General features: G+C 41.2%; 1 protein-coding gene across 3 annotated transcripts in view; it reads left to right on the top strand.

Annotated features, from left to right (window-relative positions):
* The window catches only part of STAG1 (stromal antigen 1), a 541662-nt gene that overhangs the window by 100407 nt on the left and 418830 nt on the right, over nucleotides 1-22425 (top strand). For 2 of the 3 annotated variants that reach the window (XM_021071121.1, XM_021071122.1), the window contains exons 4-5: nucleotides 4508-4617; nucleotides 12486-12743. The gene's annotated coding sequence lies outside the window, so the exon portion shown is untranslated. Of the gene's footprint in view, nucleotides 1-4507; nucleotides 4618-12485; nucleotides 12744-14008; nucleotides 14103-22425 lie in introns of those variants that run through there. The other variant, XM_021071123.1, reaches the window with a different exon arrangement.

The raw sequence follows: 22425 nt of genomic DNA, 5'->3' as shown, positions 1-22425 counted from the left end.
ATCATCCCCCCAGCAACACTTATACAAATTTATGTCTTAGATTTCCCTTGTGGCACAGGGAGTTGGGTTGCTGTCATGGCAATGGGTTTAGTCCCTGGCTTGGGAACTTCCAGATGCTGCAGGTGTGTCCAAAATATAAAATAAAATAAAATTTATGTCTTGACTAAGGAAGGAGGCAATTTCAGAGGCTTCCAGTTGGCCTTCTCCATTATAATAGCTGTTACTTCATAGGCCAAGGACCCAATGTGGGGATTGTGCCAACTTGAAGTATATTTATTCTGATTCTATATGTAAGGACTAAAGAAATGATTAATGTGAATCTGTAAGCCATTGGGCCCACTGTGACCTGGACCTTGGAAAGGACTTCATTTATTACCTGCCCTCCATATGCACCCACCTACTCTGAAAAGGAGACTGTGATGATTCTCTGTTTTGTTTTTGTCTTTTCTAGGGCCGCTCCCACAGCATATGGAGGTTCCCAGGCTAGGGGTTGAATCGGAGCTGTAGCCACCGGCCTACGCCAGAGCCACAGCAACACGGGATCCGAGCCGCGTCTGCAACCTACACCACAGCTCACGGCAACGCCGGACCGTTAACCCACTGAGCAAGGGCAGGGACCGAACCCGCAACCTCATGGTTCCTAGTCAGATTTGTTAACCACTGCGCCACGATGGGAACTCCTTTTTTTTTTTTTAATAATATTTATTTATTTATTTATTTATTTATTTATTTTTTGTCTTTTGTCTTTTTGTTGTTGTTGTTGTTGCTCAACTTGATTTCTGATCATTAAACCCCACAACCTGTCCTCTATCATTTGGGGGTCCTATTATCCCTGATGCTATCAGTAAACTTAGTTCTTTAATGACTTCCTTTACATTCAGTTCTGGCTTATAGAAGTCACTACTCAGCCTCTTAATGATACTGGTGCCCCTCACAACCATACAATTCTTATGTCCCAGACATATGGTATAGCCTGCTGGCCTTCTGTAATCAAGTCATCTGGTGAGTTTTTTCATCTTTGCATAGTATATGATCTCCAGCATAACTAGTCTGATTCTTTAAATTCTTTCTTTCACTGTCTGTCAATTTCACTGTCTGGCAATTACAGCATCTTAACCCAGTTTCCTGTGGACCATCACTTTTTCCATGCTTCTAAAAAAATCATCCTAGTAGTAAATTCACATTGTCTTTTGGGGATTTTATAATGACATTAAATCCTGAGTACTAGGAGAGTGCTCCCAAATCTAATTTCTCACTTATCCATCCTTATATTCCCTTCTTTTTCATCAAACACCCTAAAAATTCAATCCTACACACACTCTGTCAGCATATGCTGGCCAGGTATTGAAGTTCCTTGGGGTACATTTCCTTTCCTCCATTATTATATCCAGCACATTGAGACTTAACATCAATTAAGGCCTACTGGACAGGAGACAACCTAAGAACAAATCTTGAAGAGGTCTTTTTTTTCTTTAAAAAAATGTTTTTATTATAATTGATTTACATTGTTCTATCAGTTTCTGCTGTACAGCAACATGACCCAGTCATAGCATCTATACATATTCTCTTTCTCATTTATTTCATCATGTTCTATCACAAGTGATTGGACATAGTTCCCTGTGCTTTACAGCAGGATTCATTGTCTATCCTTCCTAAATATAAGAGTTTGCATCTATTAACCCCAAACTCCCAGTCCATCCATTTCCCTTCCCCTCTCTCCTGGCAACTGCAAGTCTGCTGTCCACATCTATGAGTCTGTTTCTGTTCTATAGATAGGTTCATCTGTGCCATATTTTCAATTCCACGTATAAGGGATATCATATGGTATCTGTCTTTCTCTTTCTGACTTACTTCACTTAGCATGAGAATCTCTAGTTCTATCCATGTTGCTACAAACAGGAAGAGGTCTTTCCACCATCTCTGAATAATGGGGAAAGGATAGGTCTTAGGATAGGAGGGTGGGCCACTTCTGGGAATATCCTCATCTACTGTGTCAAGCCCCAGTCTTTCCCAGCCAGGGCGTTGACCTGGGCTTAGTATATCTGTCTCGACTAAAAGTTTAATCTTTGGAGATTAGCCACTCTGAGTTTATTCTGATCTCCCACTGTAGGAGATGAGAGCCACTTTGTGCTACCAAAGAGATCCTGCATTTTAGCTTTCAGTTGATGATTAATCACTCTCAGCTTTTCATTATCTTTTTAGAGTGCATCAATCTAAGAACAGTCACCTGTTTTAGCAGCTTGGCTGCCCTGACAAAATGCCAGGGATTGGGTAGCTTAAACACCAGAAATTTATTTCTCACAGTTTTGGGAAGAGATCAAGGTGCCTTGATCAAGAAAGCAATTTAGCTTTCTGCAAATGTAGCAATCCTGAAGTTACCAAAGACTGCCAATAGCACTCTGTACTTGGAACAGGCTCTTATTGTAGGGGGATCTGGGCAGGGCATCACACTCTCACTCTTTTTTTTTTTTTTTTTTTCATAGAGGGGAAAAAATTTCTACTCCCCAGGAGGGGAGAATTCGGCAATCTTTCTCTTTCCCCCACACGCCCTGTCCCAGGAACTAGGGAATATTTCTCTGATAGATGAGATTAGAAGGAACCAAGCTTGAAAGGTTAAACCCTTTCTGGGCTTCCTCTGTTTCCGTCTCTGTTTAACTTCCTTTCTCTGTCTCTCTTTATCCCCTGGCTTGTCAGTAGGGTTCAACAAATTCTCTATTCCTCAGTCTTACACACTATGGGGAAGGCTTGAATCTTATGGGAAATCCTGAGGTTGTCCAGTTCTGTCTATGATGGGGTGATGGATTCAGTTGCATGATGGGACCATTACAAAGTGCATTTGCCAAACCAAACCTCTTTCTCTAATTGGCTTTATCCAAAGCTAATTTTTACAAGTTGTATTTATTATGAAAATTGTAATAATAAGAATGATACGATGAATGCGTAGTCAGTACCCAATTGAATGAATGTCAGGGTTTTTATTCAAGTCAATTTCAATTTCCTCCTGTATTGATTCCTGAATCTTATCATTTTTTCATTTGTTTCCTATTTTTTAAAAAATCAAGGGGAGTTCCCATTGTGGTGCAGTGGATTAGGAATCTGACTGCAGCTGCATGTTTGATCCACAGTCTGGTGCAGTGGGTTAAAGGATCAGGCCTTGAAGCAGCTGAGGTGTAGGTTGCAGCTACAGCTCAGATTCAATCCCTGGCCTGGGAACTTCCATATGCAGTGGGTATGACCATAAAAAAAAAAAAAATCAAGAAATTTCACACACAGTCTGGAAAAGTAAAAGGAATACCTGGCCATACTGGATAGCCTGGCAACAGCCAGGTGGTTCTGAGACACTACTTGCTTTGGACAGGATTCAAGGCTCCTGTTTGTCATAATCTCCACCCTCCCAACATGGATGCCAAATATCAGTTTGTCATTTACCATAAAGCTTAAACCGTTGTTTTATTATGTCGAATCTCCCCCTCCCCCTACTTATTTATATTTTCTGTCTGGCTCCTGTGGGCATTTGTATTTTTGGCCCTTGCTCTACCAACAGCCATTTTAGTCTACCTACTAAAGATGAAATCCAGTGAAACACAATCATAGTGTCCGAGTGTTAATAGCAGCTTTATTATAAGAAAAGAAACTATGTCCATTAGCAGGTAAATGGACAAACTGTAGTCTAATCTTGCAATGGAATTCTACAGCAGCACTAACAAGGAATGTATGATTCCTATACCCAGCAATATAGATGAATCTCAAAATAATTGTCCTAAGTAAAGAAATAAGACAAAAAAGAGAGTAAATAATATATTATTTCATTTATATAAAATTCTAGAAAACACAATTAACCTATAGTGACAGAAAGCAGACCAGTAGCTGCCTGACAAGATGAATAAAAGCATGGAGGGATGGATTACAAAGGGCTATGAGACAACTTTTGGAGCTGATAGCTATATTCATTACCTTGATTATGGTGATTCCATGGGTTTATATAGAGGTTGCGGATAAACCATAAACTTTATTTTTTTTATTTTTATTTTTTGCTTTTTAGGGCTGCACTTGCGGCACATGGAGGTTCCCAGGCTAGGGGGTTGAATCAGAGCTGTAGCCGCTGGCCTACACCACAGCCACAGCAATGCAGGATCCAAGCCGCGTCCACGACCCACACCACAGCTCACAGCAAAGCCAGATCCTTAACCCACTGAGCAAGGCCAGGGATCAAACCTGCAACCTCATGGTTCCTAGTTGGATTCGTTAATCACTGAGCCACGATGGGAACTCCAAAATCATATACTTTAAATATATGCAGTTTATTATATGTCAGCCACAGCTCAATATAGCTGTAACAAAATAATCCCCCCCAAACCCCAAGTATGTCATATAGACTGTTAAAGTGCTCAGTGCATGTCTATCTAGATGTCATTGACAGATGTTTATATGCAGTGATTGCTTACATGGATTCAGAAGAAAAAATTGCAATTCTAGTCCTGATAACTTGTTAAATATTTACCCCTAGAAATGTTATAACTCCATGATTAAAGAGAAAGTCCAAAAGCTTCTTGAAATGGAACAGTGACTGCTTCTGGAAAGGAGAACTAAGACTCTAGGGGGAAAAAAAAAACACAGGTAAGTTATTTTTTAATTGGTCACACACATGTAATATTCACATTAAAAAGTTATTTTTTAGAAACAACTTGATTTTGGAGTTCCCGTCGTGGTGCAGCCGAAACAAATCTGACTAGGAACCATGAGGTTGTGGGTTCGATCCCTGGCCTTGTTCAGTGGGTTAAGGTCCTGGCATTGCTATGAGCTGTGGTGTAGGTTGCAGACGCAGCTCGGATCCCATGTTGCTGTGGCTCTGGCGTATGCTGGCAGCTACAGCTCCGATTAGACCCCTAGCCTGGGAATTTCCATATGCCGTGGGTGTGGCCCTAGAAAAGACAATAAATAAATGAATAAATAGAAACAACTTGATTTTTTTAATCCCCATCCTCACTCAGTGGGTTAAAGGATCTGGTGTTGCTGCAAAAAATGTTAACTGTGTTTAAGGGAGGTAAGTAGAAGGAAGAATGGTGGTATTAATATTGGAGAGTTAAAGTACTATCTAAGGTCGAAATACTATCTAGAGTTTTACAGTGTACTATTAAAAGTTACAAAGATAACCCAAAAAAGAGAAAATTAATGTAACTTAAATATTGGAAGACTAGATGTTAACATAATCCTTATCTTTTGTGCCAGGGAGTTGTTAGATGCTGTCTAAAGCTGACACTGTATTTAGAAGTACAGTAATCACAAACAAAGACATTGCGAGAGGCTGTCCCTGTGGACCAGTCCTAAAGGTAGAAAGGATTAGCATGAGATTTGTTGCTGTTCATCATCAATTCTTTTGTGCTTTTTGATTGGTTACAATCTATTTGTTCCCTTTTATTTGTTGTTAACTGTATATTTCTTTGAAAAAAAATTAGAGAATGGTTTTTCTGTTTATATGGAAACAATATTTTATATATCAACCTTATCCAGGTTGACTCTCTAAAGTATGTCAGGGCTTATTTCAGATCTTTTAAAATGAAATTGCAAGGACACCAAGACTCTTGGACTAAGTAAATGGTTGTTCTACTGATATTTTATTTTCTAACCCTAAATGATATTTAATTCTCTACCTATACTATTTCCAGCCCTCTGCTTATGAGATTTCTTTTTTTTAAGTGTCTGAGTAGTTCTTTTCCTCTATTTCTGTAGAATACAGTTTTGCCTCAAACTAGATTACTGAATCTGAAAGGGGAGGTATCCCGGCTCCTGCTTATTACCAAATTTGGGATAGAACTGATTACCCATTGTTTAGAAGGAATTGAAAAATCATTGTTTAATCTGAAAGGTAGGCCACTGTGGCATATTACTGCCACCACTTGGTAGCACACCTTAATTGCAAGAGTAGAAAAGAAGAGAAAATCATTTCTGATTTTTGTTAAATTTAACAATATAAGCAACAGCAAATATCCTATAGCCAAGTGAAAAATGCAAAGGAAGAACACTTGATTTTGAGACAGTAAAATGAGACAGTGGTCATTGTCCTTAAGATACTGTGTTATAGATATTCATGTGTTTATAGAGGTAGTCAAAGCGAAGAGTAAGAAGGCATAATCAGAAGACTTCTCTTTAGTCTAAGTATCCAGTAGCTGTACCTGGAACTCTGTAAAAGAGGCAGAAAAAGGGAAGAATCATGAATCAAATGGTACTTTGAAAAGTTTTTCTTACAAGATATATAGGAGGAAAATAATAAAAGTAGGACAAATGTAATAAGAAAAGAACTAAATAAATGAAGAGATGGATAAAAAGACTCAATATCATCAAGATGTCTGTTCTTTCCAAATTAATCTAGAGATTCAATGCAATCCAAATCAAAATTCCAGCAAGCTATTTTATGGCTATAAAAAAACTGATTTTGAAGTTTATATAGAGAGGCAGAAGACCCTGAATAGCCAACATAATGTTGAAGCAGAAGAACAAAGATGGAGGCCTAATGCTACCTGACTTCAAAACTTACTATTAAGCTACAGTAATCAAGACAGTTGTGATACTGGCAAAAGAATAGACAAATAGATCAACGGAAGATAATAGCCCAGTAAACCCCTATAAATATAATCAACTTATCTTTGACAAAGGAGCAAAGAGGCTATAGAGTAAAGATAGTCTTTTCAATAAACGTTGCTGGAAAAACTGGGTCATCCACATGCAAAAAAAGAAAAAAAAAAAAAAAGGAATCAGACACAGGTCTTACATCCTCCACAAAAAATTAACTCAAAATGGATAATGGACCTAATGTAAAATGCAAAACTATAAAACTCCTAGACAATAAGAGAAAACCTAGATGACTTTAGCTATGATGATACCTTTTAGATACAACACCAAAAATACAATCCGTAAAAGAAATAATCGATAAACTAGATTTCAGTAAAATTAAAAACTATTCTACAAAAGACAATGTCAAGAGAATCAGAAGATGAGCCACAGACTGTGAGGGAAGATTTGCAAAAGACATATCTGATAAAGGAACTATTATTACCCAGAATATATAAAGAACTCTTAAAATTCAATAGCAAGAAAACAAACAACCAAGTTTAAAAATGGGCCAAAGACCTTAACAGACATCTCATCAAAGAAGATAAACAATGGCAAATATACTTATGAAAAGAGATTCTACATGATTTGTCATCGGAGAAATGCAAATTAAAACAAAGAGTTATCACTATACGCCTATTAGAATGGCAAAATCTGGAACACTAACAGCAAATGCTGGTGAAGATATGGAACAACAAACTCCCTTACATTGCTGTTGGGAATACAAAGTGGTACAGTCACTGTGGAAGACAATTTTTCAGTTTCTTGCAAAACTAGAGACACTCTTACCATATGATCCAGCCATCACACTAGTGTGATTTCTAAGGAGTTGAAAATATGTCCACATAAAGATCTGTATAGGAATGATTATAGCAGCTTTATTTGTAATTGCCAAAACTTGGAAGCAACCAAGTTTTCCCTCAGTAGGTGAATGGATAAATAAACTGTGGTACATCTGGACAATGAATTATTATTCAGCACTAAAAAGAAATGAAAAAAAAAAAAAAGTCAGGAGTCAGGGGAGTTCACGCTGCGGTGCAGTGTGTCAAGAACTCAGCTGTAGCAGGTTGGGTTGTTGCAGAGGTGTGGGTTCAGTCCCCAGCCTGGGAACTTCCATATGCCATGGGTGTAACCATTAAAAAAAAAAAAAAAAAAAAAGGCCGGATGACAATAAAAAGATCAGTTGGGTTCCTATTGTGGCTCAGTGGAAAAGAATCTGACTAGCATCCATGGGGACACAGGTTCGATTTCTGGCCTTGCATAGTAGGTTAGGTGTCTGGCACTGCTGTGAGCTGCGGTGTAGGCTGCAGACACAGCTCAGATCTGGCGTTGCTGTGGCATAGGCTGGCGACAACATCTCTGATCGATCCCTAGCCTGGGAACCTCCATATACCAAGGGTGTGGCCCTAAAAAGAAAAAGAGAAGAAAAGATCAGTTGGTTGCCAGGGGTGAGGGAGGAGGAATACATAGAACACAGAGGATTCTTAAGACAATGAAAATACTATTATGATATTATAATGATGGATGAATGTCATTATACATTTGTCCAAATCTATAGGGGTGCAACACCAAGAGTGAGTCCTAAGGTAACCATGGACTTTGGGTGATTAAGATGCATCAATCCTCAATAGTATCTGTATCATTCTGGTGAGTGATGCTAATAACCAAGGAGGAGAGCTGTACATATGCTTAGGCAGAGGCATATGGGAAATCTCAGTATCTTCCTCTCAGTTTTGTTGTGAACCTTAAACAGCTCTTAAAAAAAAAAAAAAAAGTCATAAAAAAAAAGGCTTCTGGGAGTTCTTGTTGTGGCTCAGTGGGTTAAGAACCAGACTACTACCCATGAGGATTCGGGTTCAATCTTTGGCCTTGATCAGTGGGTTAAGGATCTGGCGCTGCTGTAAGCTGTGGTGTAGGCCAGCAGCTGCAGCTCCCCTAGCCTGGGAACTTCCATATACCATAGGTGCAGGCCTAAATAAAAGAAAACAAACAAGGGCTTCTGTGAAAGGAATACCATCATTATTGTCATGAAACAAGTTGGCTGAATGTCTCTTACTTTAAGTAGGACTCTAAAGTCAATGGAATAACTTTGAAATCTTCATGGTAAAATTATCCAGAAAGGAAAAAGACATAAGTTCAGCCAAATTTTAAAAGGAGTTCTTTCAGGAGTTCCCACTGTGGTACATTGGGTTACAAATCTGACTGCAGCAGCTTGGATGGGTATGGAGGTACCAGTTCAGTCCCTGGCCTGGCACAGTGGATTAAAGGATGTGGTGTTGCCACAGCTGTAGCATAGGTTGCAGCTGTGGCTCAGATGCAATCCATGGCCTTGGAACTTCCAAATGCTTGCAGGCTTGAACAAAAAAAAGAGTTCTGCCGTAGATATAGTCACAAACTAGCTTTTTGTGCTATAAAGCAAAGTTCTTCATGTTTTTGGTTACTAAATGTTAACCATTTAGTCTATAAAGCATTTATATCACATTTATATTACATTAATGTATAAAACTGTAAATGCAAGTTAAAAATTTATAATATTAAATGTTAAATTTAATATTATACTTTTGGGCCAGGTTGGCTAAGAGATTGAGTTCAAATAAGAATCTAATGGGCATAGGCTTCATTAGACATCTAACCTGTTGACCTGAACATTCAAAGTGGGCCAGGTCTCATTTTAGATCATTTGAAATGAACAATGAGGTAGAAACTTCAGAGTGTACCAAGAAACTTGGATTAAGCAAATGTTCGTTCTATTGATACTTATTCCCTGCCCTCAAATAATACTTAAGAACCCGTAGCTCCCACCCACACTAGCTCCAGGTATTCTTTCTGATATTTTGTTCATACCTCTGACTTGAAGCTGTTGGTGAAGATTGCAGTGTTTGAAAATCTTTGCCAAGAACTGGAGTTCCCGTCATGACGCAGTGGTTAACGAATCCGATTAAGAACCAGGAGGTTGTGGGTTCGATCCCTGGCCTTGCTCAGTGGGTTAAGGATCGGCATTGTCATGAGCTGTGGTGTAGGTTGCAGACGCGGCTTGGATCCCTTGTTGCTGTGGCCCTGGCATAGGCTTGGCAGCTACAGCTCCAATTAGACCCCTAGCCTGGGAACCTCCATATGCCGTGGATGCGACCCTAGAAAAAAAAGGCAAAAAGCCAAAAAGCCAAAAAAAAAAAAAAAGAGAGACAATCTTTGCCAAGAACTTTGGAAACTTGATTAAGAATTTTATGAAAACAGAGGCTCCTGGGAAATGTGTGATTCTGTAACAAAGTTAACACGTTATAGGACCAATTACTTTATCCTTCCAAACAGCTAAAGGTTGAATATATCTGAAATTAAAATGTTATTAAGAGAAATCAGGAAATTTGAACAAGAAAGATGCATTATTTTAAATGCTGAATTTTGAGTTGGAGCTTCCTAGAAAGAAAACTGAATATGAAGAATCTTAGTTAAGGAAAAGTCAGGAACAGACAGTAATTTAGAGACTTTTGAAAAGAAAGAATGTAGTACAGAAAAACAGAGCGAGGAGTTGAACTATGAGTGAAATACAGAGGAGATAGAAAAGGAATCAGAAGACCAGTAAACCAGGTAGGTTGTAGATTCCAGGAATTGTCTTTAAAAAGGAGGAAATAGGATTTCAAGGAGGGGATAAGGATTGAGAGTGCCGAGAAAATGAGGAATGAGAAAATGGGTGGAAGTTAGAACACTTATGACCTTAAAAGTATAATTTCAGTTTGCTATTAGAGGTCAGACTGATAAAAGCTAAGGAGTAAGGTCAAAATGAAGGTAGTTGACTGCTTCTTTTGAGAAATGTGACAGCAAGAAGGTTGATAGTACAGTAAATGGAGGGAGTAGTAGCACTGAAATTAAAAAAATGACAATGGAGGAGTTCCCATTGTGGCTCAGCAGTAGGTAATGAACCTGACTAGTAACCATGAGGATGTGGGTTCAATCCCTGGCTTCAATCAGTGGGTTAGAGATCTGGCATTGCCACGAGCTGTGGTTTAGGTCACAGATGCGGCTCAGATCCTGCTTTGCTGTAGCTGTGACATAGGCCAGCAGCCGTAGATCTGATTCAGCCCCTGTCCTGGGAAATTCCATATGCTGTGGGTGTGGCCCTAAATTCCAAAAAAGAAAAAAAAAAAAAAAAAAGGCAGTGGAAGCTGTCTTCTGAAAATCAGGAAGAGGCCAATGGCTAAGATATAAAACCCTAGCAAAGTAGTTGTAGAAGGAGGAAATGGGAAGGGATGGCATCTGTAGTCCAGGGAGAAGGACTTGGTTTGGAGAGAAGGGGAGAAGAGATTAATTTGTTGAGAACCTGAGTGATCATCAACAGGATGGAGACAATATCATACCAGAAATGGAATCCTATAGCTTTGATCCCTGCAAACTAGATGACTTTATCTATTAGAATGGGTTGAGACTGGCACCTTAACAAGGAAAGCAAGTCCTTGAAGAGAATACGATAGGAAGTGAACCAAAGATTGGTAAAAAAAAATTTTAAGTGGGAGACCAGCCACAAATTTATACCCAACAAGGTAAACTGTGACTTCCCCCAGTGAAAATCCAACCACCTTGTGATTCTTGGGAGCGAAATCAGAAATAAGGATAATCTAGAGTTCCCACTGTGGCTATGGACCTGGCACTGACACAGCTGTGACATAGGTTGCAGCTTCAGCCTTGGTTAAATCCCTGCCCAGGGAACTCCCATTTACCTTCCATATGCTGAGGGCGCCCCCCCCCCAAAAAAGCAAAAGAAATAGGGGTAATCTACTGGAGACTGGCCCTTAGGGCTCCAAAGGAATTGAGCAATTCTAAGGCAATACAGAAATAAAGCTGGCTATAGCAACAGAGAATTGAGTAATAAATAGGGCTGAAGAACTGGGAGATTAAGGATTCACTTTTGTATTGGTAAGTTTGAGTGGGTGAAAGGTAGGAGCCAAGGCCACAGAGAGTCGGGTACAGAGGAAGAGGCGACATTTATGGGTATAAAACATTTTGCTCATGATCTCACGTTGTCAATTGTTTGCTTTTTGGCAGCTAAAAGGCTAGGATTCTGACGTCCATTTCAGAGCTACTGAAGAGTAGTCCCAGGCTGTGGAAGGAGAAATCTGATTCCAAAGCTGAGGCTGTATTTTCCCAGTCTACCAACATTCTTTTCTCACTAACTAGCCAATGCTGCCGCCTTATGCAAAGCCGGCACTAAGGAGAGGCTCCGCTTTACAGAGGCAGGGACGACGCCAATCGGCCTGGGGCCGGCACTGTAGCATCTAGATCGGCGGCGAGGGAGGTCCCAAACAGTTCTCTAAACCTTTTCGCCCCCGCCAGGGAGATCGCCTCGCCTATGGTCAACAATAAATCGCTAATACAAAGCTAATCTCTGAGGCCCTTGTTAAACCTAAGGGAGGCGGGGGAATGGTTTCGAGCCACCACCCCCTTACGTTTCCGCAGAGCATATCACAGGCGGGGGGATGGGGGCGCCAGAACCCGGGCGGGGCTGCGGGGAAGCGCCAGTCCCGCGACCTGGGGAGGGGCCTCGGTGTAGGGGCTAGGGGCGTGTTTCCCTCCCAGGTCTCGGAAAAGCTCCAAAAATGGCGGGCGGCAACTCGGCTAGCAGGCCGCGCAGGCGCCACCGTGGCCATCCTTCCGCCCGCCTCGGGCGGCCCACGAACCGTCCACAGCGCCCTCACTGAGAGGTATCCGCCGCTCGCGATTGGCTGAGCTGGGCCAGCGCTCCGTGCGGGGGCCGGGCCGTCACGCAGCGGCCACGTTTCCCGCCCCGCTGGTGCGCGTGCGCGCAATCCCCACAGGAAAGCGTTTGCGCGCGTCCCCGCTATGGCCCCTAGCTCGCGCCTCAACTCCCTCCCCTTTCCGGGCAGGCCCGTCCCGTCAGCGAGGCAGTAAGCACCGCGGCCAGCAGAGGGCGGTCCGGACCCAAGTCTGCAGCGGCGCCATTGGCGTGTGGAAAATGCCACCAGATGGCGGGTTAGGATTGCAGCTCCGTTGAAGGCGCGGCCCCCGCTCCCGAACCCCCGGCGACCACCCCGTAACAACCCCCCCACATCGGGAATAACACACCGGAGACTTTTGGGGGGAAACTAGGTCGACGGCCGGCGGCGCCCGGATGGGCAGCTGAGGTGAGTGCGGGCGGCGGCGACGGCGGCGGGGGGCGGGAAAGAGGGGGAATGCGGCGGCAGCGGCGCGGGGGCTGGAAGCGCCGATCCAAGATGGAGGCCGGGCGAGAGCGAGAGAGCGCGAGCAGGGAGCGGGCGGGCCGGGCGCGGGCCCCGCGCGGGGGAGGGAGGCCGCGCGGGCCTGTGCGGGGCGCGGCGGTCGCCGGCCGTCCGGGCTCCGGGGAGGACGGCTGTGGGCGCGGTGGGCACCCCGGAGCCCTCGTCGCTCTCTACTCCTCCCGCGGGCCCCGAAAATTGTGCCCCCGCCCGTTCGGGCACTACGGCGACGGGCGCGGAAGCCTTTGTGGCGCGCTCGGGCCCGCCGCCAAGCCCGCCCTCCGCCCCCCGCCCGGACTCTCGGGACTCGCCCGCGCCCGGCGGGGCCGGGCCCGGGCAGGCTGGTGCGAATGCTTTCCGCCGCCCTGCGTTTCTGCGGTGTTTTAGCGGCGGCGTCGTCACATGACAACGAGCTCGGCCCGGCGGAGGGGCCTGGGGGTCTCTCGGCGTGGCGGCCGGTTCAGGCCTCTTCTCTGTAGGGTGGAGCGGGGGGCTGGCGACTGGGGCCGAGGGGACGTCGAAGCCGGGCTTTCCCGCTATCTGCTCTCCCCGCCCCCGACGGAGGCCTCCTTGTGAAACGTGTCCAGGCCGAAGCACTGCCCCGCTAGTTTGCCAGTCCCCCGGGAGGCGAGGCCAATAAAAGTTGTTTTCCCTCCTTTCTCGGGGTGGGGGCGGGGTGAAGAGCTGGGAAACTGGAGTGCCTGGAGTTGGACCTGGGCCTCTATTGGAGAGTCCGAACTGGGTGCTTCTTGTCTGCTGTTCGGATTAAGAAATTTTCAGGTTTTAGGATTGTCACGTCACCCTTTCTACCCACATTTGAAATGTTATCAATTCTTTTCATATTGCAGAGAATCATGTCCCGGGCGTATAAATCATGGGATGGTTTTGAACGTTTATAGCCTCAAAACAATGCTGTTTGTATGTGACAATAGCGAATTATTTGCTGTTAAAGTTGGTGTTAAGATGATGAATATAGTTTATTCTTTCTTGTAGTTGTGACTAGAGAGAACTTTATTTTGCATCTGTTAACAAATACAGTTAATGTTTGTGAAAGTATCTGAGTTGGCATAAAGTTATGTGACTTGTAACTTATGTGGAATTTGACTCCACCTTTTTGATTTCCGTGCACTTTTTAAAAGAAAATTGTAAATTCTGATGATGATATTTCCTAGGGAAATACAACAGTGAAAAAAAACTTGTATGATACATTGTACCACATTCTTCTATTTAAAACGTCTGAAGAATTTACAGGCTGAAAATCCCAAGGTGAGAAATAGTGAAAGATTCTGAAAGGTTGTTTACTTACTTTTTGATCTTTGAGAAAAGTTGTAATACAGATTGCTTGCTATCTTAATAAAGTTTTAGAAAATCGACAAATGTTTTGATTACAGTTTTTTCTTTACATTTTAAGATGTACATTAAATTTATTCAGATGGCCTATCAGTGGTCATTTTTACAACCAAACTGCTTTTGACTGGAAATTTCTCATATCCACTTTCCTTCCGTTGTTCTGACAAAGCTAAGGGGTTCTAAATAGATATGAAATATTGAAAATTGTTAGGTTGCAAGGACTGCTTCCTTTGAAGATAGCATACAAATACTGTTGGTTTGAAAGTCTCCTTTAAAGCCTTAAGGGAGCTGTGGTATGGGGGAGAGAGCGAGCCATGGAATGAAGTTACTCTGCCGCATGCTTAAGTTCCCAGGCCGGGAATTGAACCCGTGCGGCATCAGTGACCCTAGCCTCAGCAGTGACAACTGCTGGATCTTTAACCTGCTAGGCCACCAGGGAACTCCTTAAGTTACTTTCAACATTCTCTAGGTTTGTGACCTTTGCGGTGTAACTCTTCCAGCCTTACTTTCTTTATCGCCATAATGAAGGTAGTAAATTATGTGGATGTATATGAAAAATCCCTGCTTAATTATGGGAATTCTCGTTATAGCTCAGTGGGTTAAGAATCAGACTAGTATCCATGAGCATGTGGGTTGGATCCCTGGCCTCACCTAGTGGGTTAAAGGATCTGATGTTGCCATGGGCTGGAGTGTAGATCGCAGATGCAGCTTGAATCTTGCTGTGACTGCAGCTCTGATTGGACCCCTAGCCTGGGGACTTTCATATGCTGTGGGTGCAGCCTAAAAAAAACACACACACGAAGCCCTTCTTAATTATTAAAACTTGCAAAATGTCTGCAATTTTACACAGTTTTGATCTTTTCCTCTTGATTCTGGCTCTGTATATCTTTATAATCAGTGCTGTGAGGAGATACAGTGCACTCATGAAAAAGATTTTTCTTCCCCTTTTTTCCTTTGCTGCTTTGTTCTTTATTGAAGAAGTGTATTAGTTTTCTTTTTATGTATGGAGAAGTACCACAAAGTTACTAGCTTAAATAATACCTATTTACTCTTTTACAATTTCTATAGGTGAGAAATCTGGGTTACCTGATAGCTGGGTTCTCTGTTCAGCATCTCACCAGGCTAAAATCAAGATGTTAACTGTGGCTGCGATTCTCATCTGAGGTTCAAGATCTTCTCCCATGCTCATTACTTGTTGGCAGGATTTCCTTGTGGCTATATGACTAAAGTTGTCATCTTCTTGCTGTTGGCCAGGGACCTGTCTCAGTTCCTTACCATGTGTCCACCTGAGCAGTTCACATCAGGACTGTTTACTTTCATCTCTATCTCTGACCTCTGGACTCTTTTTGTGTGTGTGATTTTCTTGGGCTGCTCCCGAGGCATATGGAGGTTCCCAGGCTAGGGGTCGAATCAGCTGTAGCCGCCGACCTACACCAGAGCCATAGTAATGCAGGATCTGAGCCACATCTGCAACCTACACCACAGCTCAAGGCAACACCAGATCCTCAACCCACTGAGTAAGGCCAGGGATTGAACCTGCAACCTCATGGTTCCTAGTCAGATTCATTAACCACTGAGCCATGATGGGAACTCCTGGACTCCTTTTTAAGAACCCCTTTTAAAGCTGATATGAGAAAGTCAGATCCACTCAGGATGATCTTCTTTTTGGTGAACTCAACTGATTAGGAACCTTAAATACATACACAAAAATCTGTTTACCATATGACAATCACAGGAGTGATATCCCATCATCTCTCCCATACTCAAGAGAGGGGAATATACAGGGTGTGGGTCATTGAGGATTATTAGAATTTTGCCTGCTATGGAGAAAGAAGCATCTTTACAGTTGCTTCGGTAGAGTCTGAATGTATAGGAAGTGTGGCTGTGTAAGAAGAGCATGTAGGCAGAGCAGTAACCTCACTTGGTAAATTTACTTAAACTTGTTTTGTTTTAACACTTTTTCCTTTGCATACTTCCTGGTACATCGGTTGAAGTGCCTCCCTCTATAAAAGCATTTTATTGTGTTTAAAGGAAATTAAAAGTAAAAATAAAATTTTAAAAATAAGCGAAAAGAAACACAATAGAGGAGTTCCTATTGTGGCTCAGCAACCTGACTAGTATCCATAAGAATGCTGGTTTGACCCCTGGCCTCCCTCAGTGGGTTGGGGATCCAGGATGTAAGTCACAGATGGGGCTTGGGTTGGATCCTCTGTGGCAGTGGCTGTGGTATAGGCCAGCAGCTATAGCTCCCTATTGGACCCCTAGCCTGGGAACTTCTGTATGCCATGGGTGTGGCCCTAAAAAGCAAAAAAAAAAGCAATAGAAATTATGTAATTCTCATTATTGCTTGATACCTATTGTTTTACTCATTTTAGAGATGAGATTGAATCTCAGGGAAGTTAAGGAATTTAAATGCTTCAAGAGCACACTCCTATTAAATGACAAGTAGTTTCATAAACTCATTGCACCAGTTGCTGTGTTGTGATTAGTCCAGCAACTTTTGAGGAAGGAATTATGAAAGAGAATATTATCTAAATAGATTAGGGATATTACTGATGGACAAAGAGGGTAGCAAAAAATTTCATTTTCGTATGTGGGAGGTTTTACAGTCCAAGAAGCAAAATATCTTCAAGAGAAGACAAGACAGTTTTAGTTAAGAATAGCAAGATTTAGAGATTATAACCAGGTGTTAAAGTTGTTTGGGAGATACAGCTTAATTTCTTAATAGAGAAGTGATGAAGTAAGAGCTTGGTAAATCTTCATTAGCTGAATTAAAATGTGAATCTCTAGAATTCAGATGATTCTTGCTGCTCTAGCATACATGCTGTGGGGAAAAGTAAGAAGCAGAGATATAACAAGATGCTCTTGCATAAGCCCAAGAAAGAAATGATTCTTGAGGTGGGAATTAGGGTGTATCTACAGAGAAGGAGGGATCAATTTCCTGTCATTTTGGTAGTCAAAAGGATAGGCTCTCAGCTTCATATCTTTTAGTGTTGAGAGAAATCTTGTCTTATTGAGAAATGTGATTCTTTTTAAGCAGTTTTAAGTAGGTCATAGTTAGATCAGTTGGTTTTATAGAGTCATTTTTGTATGTTTTAATTCATCCCTTATTGCTTCTCTTAGGTTTCTTCTTCCTTTTTTTTTTTTTGTCTTTTCTAGGGCCTCACCTGTGGCATATGGAGGTTCCCAGACTAGGGGTCCAATCTGAGCTGTAGCCGCTGGCCTATGCCAGAGCCACAGCAACGTGGGATTTGAGCCGTGTCTGCAACCTACACCACAGCTCGGGACAACTGAGCCATGATGGGAACTCCTCCTCCTTTTTTTTCTTGTCTTTTCAGTGCTGCACATGGAGGTTGCCAGGCTAGGGGTTGAATCCGACCTGTAAGTGCCATCCTACGCCACAGCAACTCCAGATCAGAGCTGCGTCTTCCACCTATACCACAGCTCACTGCACTGCAGATCCTTAACCCACTAAGGCCAGTGATTGAACCCGTGTCCTCATGGATACTACCTGGGTTCCTTAACCTGTGAGCCACAGTGGGAACTCCTCCCTCCTTTTCTTATTTTGTATTCTTGCCAGTTAGTGCTTAAAGGACAGCTCAGGTCCCAGCTTCTTTATAAAACACACTCTATGTGTTATGGGCCTAAATGATATACCAGTTAGTTGCCTAAAAGTTTCTTAGGAGTTTTGCTGTAATTAAGGAGTTCTAGAGATGGCTTTTTATCTTGTTAGAAGTTCATAGTTACAAAACAAAAACATTTTTTGTTGTAACCTAATACAGACATACACACAATCGAAATGACATTTAACTTTTATGCAGTACACACTGATATTTTAATTTTTTTTTTTTTAAGAATGCTGGTTGCAAGTCACCTGTGTGATATCATGCCTTACAGTAACCCATAGTTAGAAAAGCCCTATTATAATCCCATTGTAATTGGGAGGGTGCAGAGTAAATCAGGAGAAATCATTTTACTTCCATCAGATTGGCAAACATTAAAAATTCTTAGAGGAATTCCCTGGTAGCTCAATGGGTTGGGGATCTGATGTTGGCAAAATGTCACTACTGTGGCTCTTATTCCCTAGCCTGGGAACTTCTGAGTGTTGTGGATGTGGCTTAAAACAAACAAAATTCTGATAATATTAAGTGTTGATGAAAATGTGCAGAAATAAGACTCTCATTTCTGCAAAAGAAAATGACTTTTGTAGTAAGCTGAAGAATACATGTACCTTAGACCTAGCAGTTTTACTTCTGCCTTTATATCCCTGATGAGAGAAATTCTTGTAAACTGGCATATGTGTACACACGTGTTCACAATACCCTTGTTTACAGTAGCTAAAATTTAGAAACAAAATGTTCATCATTCTACCACTGATTTTCAAACCCTTGTTTGTTTCAAATGTTAAAATAATTTTGATTCTTAGGATAACTTCATTAAGTCACAGGATATTATCCTCTTTATGTTTAATATTTTGTTAGGATTTGGGGATATTTCTTCATCAGGGATATTTGTAGTTTTCTTTGGTTATAGTATCTTTGTTAGGTTTCTGTATTAGAATTATGATTGCCTCATAAAATAAGCTGGGGAGATATTCCCTTTACTTACTGAAAAACTTTGTGTAATACTGATGTTGATTTTTCTTTTTTTGATGGACTTTATCAGTGATACTATCTGGACTGGAACTTTGTGCGTGTGTGTGGGAAAACTTGGTAAATTCAAAATCACTTTTTTTTTTTACTAGACATAGGGCTATTCAGATTTTGTTGTAAGTCAGTTTTGTTGTGTTTTTAAAGAAATTTATTGAGATATGATTCCCTGTTATCCTTTGAATGGCTGTAGGATTTGTAGTGGTGTTACTGGTGTAGTGGTGTTTATTTCTGGTAGTGTTAATGTGTGATTTTTCACTTGACCAGTCTAATTCTTGGTTTATCAATTTGTATATCTTTTCAAAAATAACATTGTTAATTTTCTCCATTCATGTTTTTCTCTCATTTGTTTCTATTCTTTATAATTTTTTTTCCCCCCGGTGCATTTTGCTTTTCATTTTCTAGTTTTTTTAAGTGGTGGTAGGTTTCATTTATTATTTTCTAATACAAGCATTCAAAGCTGTAGATTTTCCTCCAAGCATTGCAGTATTCCCTAGATTTTGCATTTTAGGGCAACACCCATGGAATATGGAAGTTCCCAGGCCAGGAGTTGAATCAGAGCTACAGCTGCCGGCCTACACCACAGCCACATCAGTGTGGGATCTGAGCTGCCTCTGTGACCTACACCACTCATGGCAACACCCGATTCCTGACCCACTCAGTAAGGCCAGGGGTTGAACCTACATCCTCATGGGTACTAGTTGGATTCATTTCTGCTGCTCCACAATGGGAACTCCTTGATATTTTTATTATCATTTAGTTTAAAATAGTTTCTGAAGTGCTTTGTGAGTTCTTCATTGACCCAAAGACTATTTCAAAGTGTGTTAATTTTCAAATATTTGGGATTATATTAGATATCTTATTATTTATAACTTAATTTCATTTTGATGAAAATATACTCTATGACTTTAATCTTAAATTTATTGAACTTTGTTTTATGGTTCATCATATGTTTTATCATATGGTTTAAAGGTCAGTGTACCTTTCAGACTTAAAAAGAACTTGGGTTTGCTGTTGTTGGGTGTAGTGTTCTGTAAATATCAATTAGATTGCAATGTTTTGGTAGCATTTTTCAAATCATTTATGTCTTTGTTTGTTTGGTTTTGTTTTTTGGTATAGTTCTCTGAGCTTCTGAGAGGGATGTTAAAATATCCAACTATGACTGGAATTACCTGTTTCTCCCTAAATTTCATTAATTTTTACTTCATGTGTCTTGACACTCCATTATCAGGCACATATAATTTATGATTATTATGTCTTTCTGATGAATTAGGCTTTATAACATTATGAAATGTCCCTCTTTATCCCTGGTAGTAGTCTTTGCCTTGAAAATCTACTCTTTCTGATATTAATATGGCTAGTCCAACTTTCTTGAGCTTATATTATTTCTGTAATGTCTCTTCCTCCATGCATTCACTTCTCTCTTTTGTCTTCATATTTAAAATATGGAAGGCAGCATATAGTTGAGTTTTGCTTTTTTGCCCTTTTCTGACAGTATGGAACTGGAATCTCTTAGCTATAGTGAATGTTGATTATGTTCTAATGCCTGTCAAGAACTGTGAAAGTTTTGAGATTTTACTCTTTTTATATGTAGGCTAACAAATTAACCAGCTACAACATGAAGTCATGAGACTGCTTGATCAGAGATGAACAGTGCATTACAGCAATAGCAGTAGCAGTAGTACAAGTACCTCAGTGTATCAGGTTTTGGAGCCCCAGTTTGTACATGGTAGAATGAAGGTGTGATACCTGTATATGCAAGGGGTTGTGTTAGAGGAAAAGAATCCCAAACTTAGAGAAATCCAGATATTCAAAATGGGTCCTAAGCATGCCTCCCCTTTTCTCTGAGAGAGATGCTGTTTCTCTTTTCTGAGACTATTCATTGTACAAATATACTTGAAGAGATGGATCAAAATTAGTTGATGTCTCTGTTTTTAAGATATTCAGAAAAGCAAGAGGCTCATGGAGAATTAAAAGTGTGCAGTGAATTTTCTCAATTTTCCCTATGTTATTAGCTTAGGTTTTTGTTCTGTTCCTTACATGGCCCCATCCTAGCATTCCAGCTCTCTGCACTGTACTTCTTTATGGGTTTTATGCTCTCACCGAATTGATTACAGACTTGTATATCCTCTTCTTTTCTCCCCCTACCATGCTTTTGTTGTGGTGTATAATGTATATGTAAGAAAACACTCATTGAGCATTTACTGTGTACCAGTAAATATTTTACAATAGCCTTGTGAAGAAGTTACTATTATATTGATGTTTTATAGGTTAAATTAAACTTACTCTTAAATTAACTGAATTAAGTTCATTAGATTTGACTAAACCTCTCAAGTTTGTGATGAGGGAGGGACACACTGTAGAGAAGTGCTTGGAGTATTTTTTTTTTTGGCTTTTTGGCTTTTTGGCTTTTTGTTGTTGTTATTGTTGCTATCTCTTGGTTCTTTGGCCACTCCCGTGGCATATGGAGGTTCCCAGGCTAGGGGTCGAATCGGAGCTGTAGCCACCGGCCTACGCCAGAGCCACAGCAACGCGGGATCCGAGCCGCATCTGCAACCTACACCACAGCTCACGGCAACGCCGGATCGTTAACACACTGAGCAAGGGCAGGGACCGAACCCGCAACCTCATGGTTCCTAGTCGGATTCGTTAACCACTGCACCACGACGGGAACTCCTTTTTTTTTTTTTTTTTTTGGCAATGACCACGGCATGCAGAAGTTCCCCAGCCAGAGATCACACCTCCCCCCAGCACTAATAACACCAGATCCTTAACCCTTTGAGCCAGCTGGGAACTCCTTCTGTTCCTTGGTCTTAGTAGTAGTGACATGGAGTGTTCACTTTATAATTCTTTACTTTTTTTTTTGGCCTTGCCCATGGCATGTGTAAGCTCCTGGGCCAGGGATCAAACCCATGCCACTGCAGCTACAATGACAGATTCTTAACCCTCTGAGCCATCAAGGTACTCCCACTTTATAACTCTTTAAACTCTTATCTAGGTTTTAATGTATTGTGCTGTATAATTGATATAGCTTACAACAAAGGAAGAACAGAAAAAGCAGATGAATACTGAGCTGTAGGATCTGTGTTAATCTTTCCGATTAACTTCAGCCAACATTTATCACCCTTTTTGTATTTTTATTGATTGCAAATACATTATTGCATTTATTGTTGGCAACATAAGATTTGGTAAGTGGTGGTGTTCGTAAGGCACAATATTTTGTAGACTAATTGTTGCCAGGCCACACGGCTTGTAAATGATAGAGCCAGGATTTAAATCCAGGATTACTTTCAGAACCCAGACTCTTAAGTTTCTTAAAGGGGCATTTTTTTCTCAGCCTTATTTATGCTTGTTGAAACTCTTCGCATTTTGAAGTTTATTTTACAGAGATTTGATTTTCTTTTCTTTTCTACTATATGAGTTGTGTAGTCTTGAGTAGAACATTTAATCTCTAGAGGCCTCGGTTGTCTCATCTCTATGATGGGAATCCAATTAGGATTCTTTCAACATATATTTATGAGCGCCTATTCCATGAACAGTAGTGAGTATACAAAGTTGTTATACATAGGCTTTTCTTTTGAACAGCTTTT

This window comes from Sus scrofa, chromosome 13 (genome assembly GCF_000003025.6).
Source record: "Sus scrofa isolate TJ Tabasco breed Duroc chromosome 13, Sscrofa11.1, whole genome shotgun sequence".
NCBI classification, from domain to species: Eukaryota; Metazoa; Chordata; class Mammalia; order Artiodactyla; family Suidae; genus Sus; species Sus scrofa.
This window is presented reverse-complemented; position numbering and strand designations above follow the sequence as displayed.